This window comes from Eptatretus burgeri, chromosome 6 (genome assembly GCF_056783735.1).
Source record: "Eptatretus burgeri isolate ZD-2024b chromosome 6, Ebu_testis_v1, whole genome shotgun sequence".
NCBI classification, from domain to species: domain Eukaryota; kingdom Metazoa; phylum Chordata; class Myxini; order Myxiniformes; family Myxinidae; genus Eptatretus; species Eptatretus burgeri.
Window position 1 is genome coordinate 107,798,365 of NC_140966.1, and position 14,568 is coordinate 107,812,932.

The 14,568-nt window shown below is 41.1% G+C and overlaps 1 protein-coding gene across 1 annotated transcript in view; it reads left to right on the forward strand.

The window, feature by feature from the left end:
- Positions 1–204: 204 nt before the first annotated feature.
- The window catches only part of LOC147025559 (uncharacterized), a 103,035-nt gene continuing 88,671 nt past the window's right edge, over positions 205–14,568 (forward strand). The window contains exon 1 of the mRNA XM_085886625.1: positions 205–1,481. The gene's annotated coding sequence lies outside the window, so the exon portion shown is untranslated. The remainder of the gene's footprint in view (positions 1,482–14,568) is intronic.

The window sequence follows — 14,568 nt, forward strand, 5'->3', positions numbered from 1 at the left end:
ATCTGGCTGGCATACTCAAAGTTTTTGGCAGCAGCTGGCTTCAATATTTGAATCTTGGCAGCCCCATCAAGAACAATAATGGTTGCAGCAGGAGTGTCTGGCTGGGCCTCAGAAAAGTATTCAAGGCATGCAAGGAGGTCACTCTTGGCACCTCGATGGAGGATTCCACCATCAGACAGTGCTGGAAGGTATGCTTGATTTTCGTGGCAAAATAACTTCTCAAGGGTTCCGGCCCTCATCTGGCAACCAATTTACAGCCACGAGAAGAGTCCAACGTCATTCTTCAGAGAGGCCAGTTGATGCTTCCCTTTGCCTGCAGTCTCCGAGCTGGGGCTTCCAAACACCTTCAGCTTGTTGCGACAAATGACATCATGAATGGGCTTGATTCTCTCTACCAGACACATTTTGGTGAATGTCTTGAATTGCTCTTGGCCAATCATCTATCACCAAGGTCTTCTATCACATTGACGAGGGCGGGGACATCTTTGGCAAATGCAGTCGGCACGCTGGCTGTCTGGTCATGGTAACATGTGTCTGCTCACCTTCGCAATAGCAGGTGCCCATCTTGGAACTCTTCTTTCACCATGGCAACCTCTTATTCTGCCCAAATAATTTGGGTTCTGTTCTCCAACATGTCTTCCATGTATCTGTGTTCATTAGCCTTCATTTCCAACTTCTGGACAACAGAGTTCAGCCAGTCAGTAAACTATTTGAAACTGCTTGCAGTAATTTTACAAAATGGCTGCCATGGCCGTCAGGGGCTGAATCCATGATGCCTCATTATCCAGATCTGTTCACAATTCCGTATATTGGTCTGTCGATGTGCCATATTTGATGCTTGTATCACAAAATGCACAATACGTTGGAAATGCCACCCCACAAAGTGAGCTTATTTCCAACTATAATCAGTCGTGAAAACCATTATTACTGCTGCTGTATTATTTCCTCTCTTTGAACAGCCTGGTCTCTGACACTCTGTTGGATTTGATCTTAATAACTCAATTTGGGCATGCTGTTACTCCTCACTCGGCAATGGTTGGAGGCCCTGAATCTCAAAAGTGGTCAGGATAGTCTCCATGGATACATCTCAGGCATTCAACACAGTCTGGCATCCTGCTTTGCTTGCCAAGCTCGCTGTCTTACGTATAAGGCTACAGCTGACTCCACATTGTGCCATTCTGACAGTACGCCCATCTTGCTGACAGCATTCTTTTCTGATAGATACTCGTCTAATAATGTAGGATTCTCTCTTCTCTGATCATCATATATTATTATTCTCTGAGACAAACTGGTCTGATAAATGGAACATGTCTTCTCGACCTGGCATCTTTCTCATGCTTTGAGGCTTTTCGATCCCAATCTTCCAGCCAGAGCTTCAAGTGGGTTGCGCACTACCTTCTCATATCACTCCACTCCCATTCCTCCCTCCCATCTTTTCTACTTCTATTAAGGTGACTGAACTCAACTCGACCTTCTTACAGGTGACTCAATTTTTTTCTCCACTTTTCCTGTTGCTTTTTTCCTTCCTATGTTGTCCAACTGTTGCTCCCATTGCCCCCACCCTCATTTTGATTCTTTTTTTTTTTTTTTTTTTTTTTTTTAGCCTTCTGCCATCTCACGCTATTAGATGAGATTTTGTGAACAAAAAAAACTGCTTTGAGTTTACCATTTGATTTTTTTTTCTCCCTCCTGCTTCACCACAATGTCGACCTCATTTTCACGCTATTTTCTTAAATGGAGGGTCACAGTGACGAAGCCCCAAAATGAATTGAGTTTTCAGGATAGAACAAGCATCATCTCAAAATTGTATAAACACTTCCACGAGTGAATTATCCTTTTCCTTTGATCAATGACTTGGGCAGGTACACTCATCTCATCAAAAATTGACAACCTGTACTCGGTGGATAGATCCATCACGAATTCATTCCCTTTCAAATTAAATGATCAATGACATAGATGTGAAAATGTCACCTGGACAAGAGAGCGCAGCTGATGGTGAACACTGCCCGACCCTGCTGCACTGGACCCTTGGGACGCAGGACAAATGCTCTTGTAATCTGGGCTCCAGCCAAGAATGCTATCCTGACGAGCTTTCCGCAAGAAGTCACGCGAGGCACTGGAAACTGATAATGTTCCAATCATGCAAAGAGGCTTATGCTGTGTGCTGAAAAGGGGGTTTGGTTCGTCTTGCAATCACCGAGTACGTATTTGAGCGACAGGTACACCTTTAGAAGAGGCAACCAAATCCAATGTCCTGTTGAAGGATCGTCAATAAATCCGCAGGGGATGGCTTCTGATGTTGTCGTTGAGAAAAGGTTTTTGATGAGGAAACATTGTCATTCCTGATGAGTTGTAATTTATATGATGCTAAACTCTGCTTCTGCAAAAGCAACCTGAAAACGAATGTTGGCATTGAAGACAAGATGGCAGTCTTGTTACACGTCTGAAAAACAAGATACATGCAATACACCATACCAGTTTTAATTTGAGATTTCGTCTGGAATTGATCACAAAACAAGACATTGTCGGAGAGACCCTAATAATTATATATATATATATATATATATATATATATATATATATATATATATATATATATATATATATATATCAGACATACACACACATATATAGGCTTTGCACTTGGTTATACACTGTACTGTATCATTGTATCTTGGTCCAACATGAGCATGGTGTGGAGGTAGTGCACATACCTTCGAGATTTGTAGTGTGGGTTCCATTTCCGATCTGACTAAAGTATCCAATTGGTGCTTCGCAGGCTAGGTGTTGCATCACAAAGTGTGCCGTCCCTCGGTTGGACATTAAGAAAGGTGTCCCAACTGCTGACATTAGCTGACGGGCATTAAACATCTTACAGTGTCTTTTGCGACGAGTAGGTGAGCTATCGCCGGGAACATGAACAAATGATGAACCACTGCCCAAATAACCTCCAGTCGACCGTTTGTCCTGGCCTGCCCGTTTGTGAAAGGCTTGAGCTAAAAACGTTCACTTGACACCACAGGAGTGGGAATACTTGTGGCTATTAAATCATTCGTCGGACAGTATCCAACATGGTATTTTTAATATTTAGAAAGAAAGATCATTCAATTACCAACCATCTCAAACAAGTGTGCATTTAAGCTCAGAATTTTAGCCATCACTCTTGAAACGAGTGTTTAACACCATGTATCATGTGGGGTACTGTCGAACACCATGGGACATTCCTGGTGCTGTCTTAGACCACGCACCTTGCATGGTGCTGTCGCTGCAGACCATGTGTGGTGCTAACACCATGGGATATACGTGGTGCTGTCTCACGCCACACGCCATGTGTGGTGCTCCCTGCATGCGCCATTTGGGGTACTTTTTAATGCCGCATGTCATGTGGAGTACTATCTAACGCCACACACATTCAAGGTACTGTTTAACACTGTGTGCTATGTTTGGTGCTAACACTGTGCCTGAAAAAGTACCTCAACACAGTACTTTTGCAGTACCTCAATAGCATAATCCTCATTATACAGGATGTTCCAAAAAGATCCGGACAACTTTGGGTGTTAATATGTGTAGAACCGCAAATGATACAACGATACCTTTTTGTTTTTGTGACACAAACTCGTAAAGCTTTGTGCCCATCATCAATACACTTCATTGTGAGCTCCGTTTGTTACTTGCAAGACATCAAGGCGGTTCACGAGTTCTTGCTATTTTCAGCTCAGCATGTTTGCATCCACCAGCGGTGCACATGCAGCTGTGGTTCGAGAACGAAGATCCTGTAGGTTTGCCACTTTGTTGTAGACAGCATCTTTGACAAACCCCGACAGAAAAACGCATCAAGTGGGATTATGTCTGGTGATCGTGGGAGCCAGGCAGTTGGTCCTTCTCGGCCAATCCAGTGACCTGGAATTTTTTTCATTCAGGCCAGCTCAGACGACTGAGGCCCAAAAAATATCGGGGTGCAGATCTTCAATCTGTGGGAAGGCAAATCCTTCCAACATGTTTATGTAAATTGTTGAGGTCACTGTATCCTCCACAAAGAAAAACGGACCAACCAAGCGGTCATGGAGAAGGCCACACCACACATTGACCTTTGGAGTGTCACGTATGTGTTTAATGACCATGCAGGGATTTTCATAGCCCGAGATCCTGACATTGTGCTTGTTTTCCCCAATATATGAAAGCAAGCTTTGTCTGTGAACATGACCCTTTACAGGTCATCTTTGTCATCCTCTATGCGACTGAGCATTTCAAAGGCAAATGCCTTGTGTTTGGGTCCGTCATATGGTTTGAGTTCCTCCAGAATCTGCACCTTATAAGCATAAAGCTTTTGTGTTTTATGCAAAATCCTGTGTACACTGGTGGTTGGTAGTCCCAGTTCTCTGGATGCACGTCAAATTGATTTTCTGGGACTTTGTTGAAATGATTCACACACTCGTTCAACGTCTGCTGCACTTGTGCTTGGTCGAACGCTATTTTTCTGTTTCTGGCAACTTCCAGTCTTCTTAAACCTTTTTATCCACTCCCTGATGCAAGTCCACGATGACGGATTCCTTCCATACCTTGTACGGAAATTACACTGAACTTGCATGTCGGATCTCGTCTCGATGAACCATTCGACACACTGAGCTTTCTCCTGAGAAGTCGCCCTTTTCTTTTACGTTGAACCTCCAGACCTGAAAATGAAGAAAACTTTATGAGTTTCTGTATTAAATAACATCAAGGGTATCATTGTTGTCATTTGTGGTACTCAATATATTCACAACCAAAGTTGTCCAGGTCTTTTTGGAACACCCTGTGCAATTGAATAAACAGATAGTGGGTTTTCTTTGGATAGAGTTTTGATTTATTGCCAGTTTCCAATCCTCTTCAGGACGAGGCCCTATCATTTTAAATGTCTCATTTATAAATGTCATTTCATCCTTTAAATTGTAACACCAAAGCCATTTCGTTCAAATGGATGGCAATTTCTACCACAAAGGGAGCATTCACGTCATCCCGTGAATCCTGCGTTGGTTGAGGTCATGTCTGACGCAACACCAAACTCCCAAAATATTGGTTTCAATTAAAGCGCCCGAGCCTAGTTTCAAGAATAACCAAGTTTGACGTCTCGTTTTAAAAATTGTACATTTGATGTAATGTTTTGGACAAAGTGTGGTATCTTCTTCACATAGTGATGAGGACACACAGAGGATCAAGCGCCATTTTATTCCTTCAAAGCGGACCTCATTCGGCCGAGCCAACAGCGGCCTCACTCGGCCGTACATGGAATGACACAAAGCAGCAAGCCAAGCATTGTGAGAAGTTGAGGCAATACAAAGTAAAACGGTTCTCGAAGAGATTATGCGATCAATATTTCAGTTGCTGTATCGATTAGATTTATCTCTGGAGTGGAGTGGGCAGGGCAACAACTAGGGATTAGAGTGGGTAGGGCAATGGGAAGGAAGTAGGGTGGACAGGGCAACATCTCTTCCATAGATTGGTGCAGCAATATCAAGGGGAGGGGGGATTAGGGGTTATTGGATTACTACCACAGGATTGTCAGGTCAGGTCAAGCCAGATCAGATCTGTGACTTGCTACAGGTATCATGTAAATCTGCACGAACCTGTTCCATGGTCGGGTTGTCGGCGACTAAACCGTCTCCCTCACCAGGTTTTCTTGTGAGGAGGGTGTTTGGATATGGACACTAAGGATGATTAAAATAAAACCTATCAAAGGGTGGAGGAGCTCCTTGTGAGCCAATGGCCATCCATATCTTGTGCCCAACTGTATCTGCGGACGTACTTCCTGCAGTTGGGTTACTTCAAAAAATGCACAAAAAAATCTGAAAACCCACTCTGTGGGAGAACCTCCTGTGCAGATTCCCTTTGCAGGGCAGCTCACCATTTGATGGGATGGGGCAAAGCCTTCGGGAACTCCAATCTTTGATGGTAGGAGGGAAATCACGGGGTAACATTCCCGGGTCAGATTGCGTGAGAGTGTGTCGGAGTGGTGCTGAGGTGTCGTCCGCCAGATGGCGGTCCCCTTGGGTTAACCTGAGGCGGTCCCTTCGGGTGGGTGCCTGGAAAGTCCTATCCCTAAGACAGCATGATCACCTGTCTCTGTTATCATCTGAGCTCAAGCGTTTGGACATCGGTATTGCAGCACTCTCTGAGGTTCGGACACCGTATTGCGGCGAGATCATGGCGGGTGGTTTCACCTACCATTGGTCTGGTCGTGCTGATGGTTACCATGCCCAAGGAGTTGCTGCAGCTGTGTCCAATAAGCTGACTACAATGATAATTGAGGTGACACTGGTCAACCAGTGCATTATGAGACTAAAGATTCGTCACTCCTTGGGTGTCACTTCCCTGGTCTCTGTCTATGCTCCGAGTGAGGCGAGTGATCTCACCATGAAGGATGCATTCTACGCCACGCTCAAGTCTGTGGTTAATCAGTGCCCCAGGCGAGATACACTTCTAGTCCTGGGGGATTTCAATGCATCGAATGGAACTGACAGGGATGGTTATGAGATGTGTGTTGGTCCCCATGGGTCTGGAACTGTGAACCTGAATATCACTAAGTTTCTTGACTTTGCAAAATGTCGTGGACTTAGGGTGGCCGGTTAATGGTTTCAGCACCCACAATATCATCACTGGACTTGGTATTCCAGCACTCGTGGTGTGGTAAAGGAGATTGAACATGTGCTCGTTGATGGTCGCTGGAGGATGATCCAGAACTACAGGGTCTACCGGAGTGCTCAGTTCCTCAATACTGACCACCGGCTTGTTGTAGCAACTCATAAGTTGCACCATGAATCCAGGAGAATGGTACCATCCCAGCCTCGGCTGGATCTTGGCAAGCTCAAGGATGAGAGGGCAGCTGAGGAGTTTGTGAACAAGCTGAGTGGAGATTTCGGGGGTCTGGGTGCTTTGGGAGATCCTGAAGAGTTGTGGAGTGCCTTCAAGACCACCGTCCTTGATGTTGCCGGTGGATGTCTTGGAACTCACCGTAGGGCGAAGGAAAATTTGTGTCGCAAGGGACACTGGATACCATTGACCAGAGTTGCAGAGCCAGGCTGAATGGCAGAGCTGAGCTGTTCAGGGAGCTGAGGTGTAAAACTGTACGTGCGCTAAGGGTGGACAAAGAGGCCAATGTGCGAGGAATCTGTGAGGGGTAGAGCATCACCTATGGTCAAGTGATTCTCGTCCTGCTTACAGTGGAATTCGCGCATTGCGTTCATCCAAGCCCATCCCTCGGTGTACTGCAGTTACAGCAGAGGGTGGTGGGCTCTTGACAGAGGAGTCAGAAGTGAAGGCCCGCTGGGGACGGTTACTTTGAGTGGTTTTACCAGGCTGATCCACCAGCTGTCGAGTGGAATACCCCAAACATCCAAATCGCTGTTGCTGATCCTCCAATCAACTGTGGTCCACCCTCGTTTGTGGAAACACAGGCTGTGGTGAACCGGTTGAAATGGGGTAAAGCTCCTGGGATCTGTGGCATCCATGCTGTACTTCTCAAGGCTGGTGGAAATGCTGCACTCATGTCGTTGTATGCAGTTCTGTGCTCTGCCTGGAACAAAGGCATCATCCCAACTGACTGGAAGAAGGGGCTTGTTGTCCCCCTCTGGAAATGGAAGTGTGATCGCCAAGACTGCAACAACTACCGAGGGGTGACGCTGCTCTCAGTGCCGGGCAAGGTCTTTGCTTGGATAATTCTTGATTGGGTTCGTCACATCTGCTTGAGGATCAGCGCCAAGAGCAGTCAGGCTTTACACCAAACTTGTGAACGATTGACCGTGTCCTTGCTCTTCGTGTCCTCACCGAACGCAGACGAGAGTTTCGGCAGGGGCTGCTTGCAGCCGATGTTGATCTCTGTGTGGGGGAAAAATTTATATTAATGTATTTTAAATTGTAACAAATGGAGTTTCAGAAATGTAACTTTTATGCTGAAAATTGAATTGGCTGTCATTTCTGGCCAAAAGACTTTTGCCCTAAATGATAAGAAATGTGTTGTTCTAGAGGAGATTGACCGAGCTGATAAATGAACCTTTGCTTAGAAAATGTACGAAGTGGCTTTTTGTCTAAAGGACACGTCTACAGTCTGGGTGAATATCGCCCAACCTCTCTCTCTCATGGAAGTATAAAATGCTTTGAAAGGCACATTGTTCTCAGTGCAAGCACGTTAGGAAGTATAGTTTCTCAGTGGCTTGTACTCCTTGGAACTGACCAAGTACCAAGTTAGAATAAAACTCTCTGATGTAATGTAGAAGTGAATTGAATCGGGTTGGTCTAACTGTTAACTAAAGTAAGAATAAATGAAATAGAACCAAATAATATTTGCAATCAAATGGGGATTCTTAAGTTCATTGTACAAGGGTGAGAAGTGTATGGTGTATAATTAGGAAATCAATTGTTTCACAAGGAAGGACTTGTGTGGACATCAGTTTTATCAGTATCGATAGGGTTTTTGTAGGATTTTATAATCAAATCGGACAAACGTTAAACTCTGTCTGAAGTCAAATAGGATTCCACAATCGGCCAGTTAGAATCCTTCAGGAGGACAACGATCACAACAAGGTGGGTTAAAAAAATCCACATCAGTTGGTGCCGAGACTCGGATTTGAACCGACGTTGGTGCGGTGCTCGTGATCGGAGGTGCTTAATTTGCCGGAGGCAGTGCCTGGAGGAACGACAAGTGCTTGAGCGAAGGGAAGGGAGAGCGCTCTCAGCAGGTAACGCATTTCGAAGAAAGAAAAGTTCGTTGTCAGATAATTTTATTGAGAGAAAGAAGAGGATCCAACTTAATTTCAATTGATGGTTATATTTTGAACATGAATGGAAAACGAACCTGTAGTTTAGCAGTGCTTTGGCTTTGAAATCGTCCCGATCACACACATGCAGAGAGAAGTAAGATAATATTTTTACTCTATCTGTCTGTCAGTCAAACAAAATTGAAAATCATTCCAAACGGGAAACTTACTATTTTTAAGGATGTCATGAAGGACTTTACACCAAAGAGGTCAACGATTGACCGTATCCTTGCTCTTCGTGTCCTCACCGAACGCAGACGAGAGTTTCGGCAGTGGCTGCTTGCAGCCGATGTTGATCTCTGTAAAGTGTTTGATTCAGTGAATCGCAATGCCCTCTGGAGGATTCTTGGTCTTCGTGGGGTGCCACCAAAACTGTTTGATCTGATGTCTGAACTATAGACTGGTACTGAGAGTGCTGTGAGATGTGGTGGTACCATCTCTGACTTACTTCCAGTTGTTAATGGAGTTCTTCATGGGTGTGTACTGCCCGCCACACTTTTCATCACTTGTATGGACTGGATTCTGGGGAGGATGTTGGAGAGTTCAAGCTGTGGTGCATCATTATCTTGCCAAAACGAAGTTTTTGCAAGATATGTTAGTCAGCTTGTGTTTTTATTTATTTATTTATTTATTTTTTGTTTGTCTGAAATCACATAAAAAAAATTCTGCAGAGCACAGTTATCATTGGAAATTTTTGTAACTTCGCATATCAGAGGCCTATAGAGGTCCCTTTTAGCGCATAAAATTTTGAAGGTCAAGGTCAAAGGTCAAGGTCAGTTTGTCACAAATCAGGGGAGCCGACGAAACCCTTATTTTTTGAGTAATTTTGATCGGATCGTCTTCAAACTTCATGGGAATATAGTTCATGGTCTGGCGCTCAGCTGATTAATTTTTGGTGGCGATTGGCCTTGACCTTCAGGTTAGCGCCTAAGGTCAAACATATTTGATCCCAAGGTCAAATTTTCAAGTTTTAGGAACCATATCATGTAGTAGCTAAAATTGAACACCTCGATGAGTGCTTTCTAGATATGTCAAGCTTGAGACATTATGACGTCATTTGGTGACGTTATGAGGCAAACGCATATTTTTCATGGTTACTTTGTAGAACGATTCTCATCGGAATGAGAAGGCAGATATTCTCATCGGAAAGGCAGATATTCCTCAAGGAGTCGCTCCTGGTGGATAGCAGCTCTGTTCACCTCAGTGTGACCTTAAAGAAGTCACACGTGGTCACCTTTTGGCAAGATACGGGTCACCCTGCGGGTGACATTGGTTTATTTGGGAATGTCAAGATCACTGACCTTGATTTCACAGATGATGCAGTCATCCTTGCGGAGACTTTAGATATCATTTTGGGGGCCCTCGAGGTGCTGAATGAGGAGTCAGAGCCACTGGGATTACGGCTTTCCTTGGTCAAAACTAAGATCCAGGCTTTCAATGACATCTTGAATGATGCTGTCCTGTTTGTGGTGAGGATGTTGAGGTCGTGGAGAGATTCACTTACCTTGGCAGTGATATTCATGTCTCTGCTGGCTGTGAGCCAGAGGTCAATAGACGTCTGGGTCGGGCCTGGGGAATCATGGATTCACTGGATCATGGGGTGTGGTGCTGCCGGTACCTGTGCGGGAGGATGAAAGTCGGAGAATTCAGGTCCTTGGTGCTTCCAGTCTTGCTCTATGGATGTGAGACTTGGACTCTGACCAGGGATCTGAGACGGAGACTTAATTCCTTTGGTACCAGGTCTCTTCGGAGAAAGTTTGGCTATCGCTGGTCGGACTTTGTGTCCAACGAGTGGTTGCTGAGAAAGACTCAAATGAGATTTGTTACCTGCATTGTCTGTGAGCGTCAGCTGCGGCTGTATGGACATGTGGCTTGTTTTCATGATGCTGATCCTGCTCACCAGATTCTCTCAGCGATGGAGTCTCGTGAGTGGAGGAGGCCAATGGGCCGACCACGTGCCTCATGGTTGCAACAGGTTGATCGGCATCTCAAGGAGATGGGGATGGGCCAGGCATCTGTTGGGTGGTCACGAGTGTACCCTTATTTTCACTTTTTCCGTCGGTCTGTATGTTTGTTTGCATGTCTGCATGTAATGGACAGCTCTGGAGGCCAGAGGAGTCAACTGATTTTGATGAAACTTGACAGGAAGGGTCATACCAGGATCTAGTTCGATGATTTTGAGCACCGTTGCTATGGACTCCACCACTGCCCAGCAACGGGACTTTGAAATTTTAGAAACATCCCAAAAAATTAATTTTTTCGAAAATCAAAAATATGCTTCCAGACTTTTGTGCGCACTATAATTATAATCAACCTCTTTGTCAAAGGATTTCAGCCCGATCCGTCAAAAACTATGACTCGTATGCAATTATGTAGCCCCACCCGTGTCGCCTACCGGCTTGTATATGTACATATATACATATAAAGTTGAAAGTGTGTCTGTCTGTGTGTGTGTGTTTCTCTGTGACCTATGCCGGCGAAAAGTACTGGACTGATCCTCACCAAACTTCACATGCTGACAGAACATGTACCCGGGAGTGTCCCGATGTAAAAGAATTGTTCTTCCGACTTCCCGGTTTCCGAATTATGACGTCATCACCTGATTGCGTAACATTAATTTTTCAAGTTCAGCCGATTGACATGGGGCCAACGGAATTTGCGAGAGAATGAGAATTAATTAAGTCGCAAATGATGACATGAAACCAGCCTCACATTGTTGAGGCATTATGGTTTCTTATCTGATGCGGCAATAAATCTTAACATTTTTGAATTCGAATCTTCTGCATATAAAAGATGGTGGGGAAAATATAATATTATAGTGGTGATGAAAAAAAAAAAATAATGGTGCAGCCTCTTCAATTTTACAATTAACTGTGACATATACTCCTTCAGACCCGCCGTCATCCACGGGATTCCTGTGCGGAGCATGGGTATCCCTGCTAGTATGTATATATATATATATATATATATATATATATATATATGTATATATATATGTGTATATATATATGTATATATATATATATGTATATATATATATATGTATATATATATATATATATATATATATATATATATGTATGTATATATATATGTATGTATATATATGTTTGTATATATATATGTATGTATATATATATATATATATATATATATATATATATATATATATGTGTATATATATATATATATATATATATATATATATATATATATATATATATATATGTATGTATATGTATGTATATGTATGTATATATATATGTATGTATATATATATATGTATATATATATATATGTATATATATATATATATATATATATATATATATATATATATGTATATGTATATATATATGTATATATATATATATATATATATATATATATATATATATATATATATATATGTATATATATATATATATATATATATATATATATATATATATGTATATATATATATATATGTATGTATATATATATGTATGTATATATATATGTATATATATATATATATATATATATATATATATATATATATATATATATATATATATATATATATATATATATATATGTATATGTATATATATATATATATATATATGTATATATATATATATATATATATATATATATATATATATATATATATATATATATATGTATATATATATATATATATATATATATATATATATATATATATATATATATATATATATATATATATATATATATATATATATATATATATATATATATATATATATATATATATATATATATATATATATGTATATATATATATATATATGTATATATATATATATATATATATGTATATATATATGTATATGTATATATATATATATAAATATATATATATATATATATATATATATATATACCACAAAGGGAAAACCAGAGATGTCACTTTTTATAAATTTCAGGGTTATTGCACCTGCCAATAGTTGGCAACATAAGGTTTCCTCTCACAATATTACTTTAACAAATAACCAGGGGTGTAACATAATTTATATGGTATGAAGTTTAGCCGTGCAATGAAAAAACAAGTGTTGTCAAAGCTGAACAAGTAGAAACCCAGAGTTGTCAGTACTTTACTCCTGGTTATCTCCCTTTCATTCATGTTAACTGTTCCACCATAATATTCAGAGTTGAGAAACTAAAAAATGAAAGGTTGTAAAACTTTCACAGCATAAACTCTCAGCACGACAATGGCCTATTTGGTTATATCATGGGCTCCGTAGTTGGTGCATATCGTGGTTCAAGCCCGGTCAAACCTTTATTGTGACTTTTATGGGACCCACGCCGTGGCTTAATGGTTAGCGCATCTGAGTACTCATCCTCATTCGATGTACCCACCGCCCAATCAACCTGCTTAGGTATATGAGGGAGTCACATGAGGTGACTTCGGCTATCGCGGGGGTGGTTTATCCTTGGTTTCCTCCCGGTTTTCCATCATATTAAGTAGTAAGGAGTAAGAAATGGAGAATCCGTTGTCATATAAGCGAAATACCCTTGAGTATGGCATCGAACACCAATCAAACAAAGAAACAATGACCGTTTAATGTTGAAAAAAATAATCTGTGATCACCAAAGTCATGTAATGTATGCTAATAACCAACAAGCATGAATTTGCTACACATCCTGGGTTAAAATTTCATGGCAATTATGAAACAAGGGAATAACCAGTGATGTCAGTTTGCAACATTGATTCGTTCTTTGCTCTTAAATTAAATAACACAGAAGCTTGGCAAATGCTACATGCTTAATTTGATCGGCCAATGATCACTCTTCCTTTTACTGGAACAGAAATCTATATGACAGTTATTAAACAGTCCACCAAAGTCCTGAAACTTTGTTTTTCAGTTTCTTCAAAATTGACTTATCCTGACATCTCTGGTTTTCCCCTTGTGGTATGTATATACATATATATATATATATATACATATAGATAGATATATATATATATATATATATATATATATATATATATATATATATATATATATATACATACATATATATATATATATATATATATATACATACATATATATATATATATATACATACATACATATATATGGACAGGGTGTCCCAAAAAAATATACAACTTTTCATCTGCAAAGAGGATGGTCATAACATTTTTTTTTAAAGATATATGGCTGGATAGAAACTGAAAGGTTGTAGTTTATTGTACCAATGTCAAAATTACCACCAAAATTTAAATTTTGGAATAGAATCGTTGTTTTCTTTTTGACCACATGTTCGACGTAGGCTCCACGTTGTCTGATCACTGCCTGCAAACGCGTTGTCATGTTCCCCATCACTTTGGGAAACGTTTTCTGAAAAATGTTCTGGATTTCTTGGTGGATGTTTTCCTTCAGCTGATCAAGAGTCTGAGGCCGAGGGTTTCCATAGGTCCTGTCCTTGAGATGCCCCCACAAGAAGAAGTCTGGAGGAGCAAGGTCAGAGGAATATAATATGGTGGCCACTTAACGTCTTCGTCGAGGGAGATAAAGCGGCCCTCAAAATGTTGGTTGAGAAAACGCCTTGTTTCCCTGGCTGGATGGGGCGGTGCTCCATCCTGCTGAAACCACTGAGTTCTCATCTGTATCATGTTATTTCTCCTACGGGCCTGAGTACGTAGCTCAGGCAGTTAGAATTCCTGAATCGTTTCGCAATAGTTCCTCTGGTTTACCATGCAAGTACGTCCCTGGTCATCTTCAAAGAAGTATGGACCAATTAT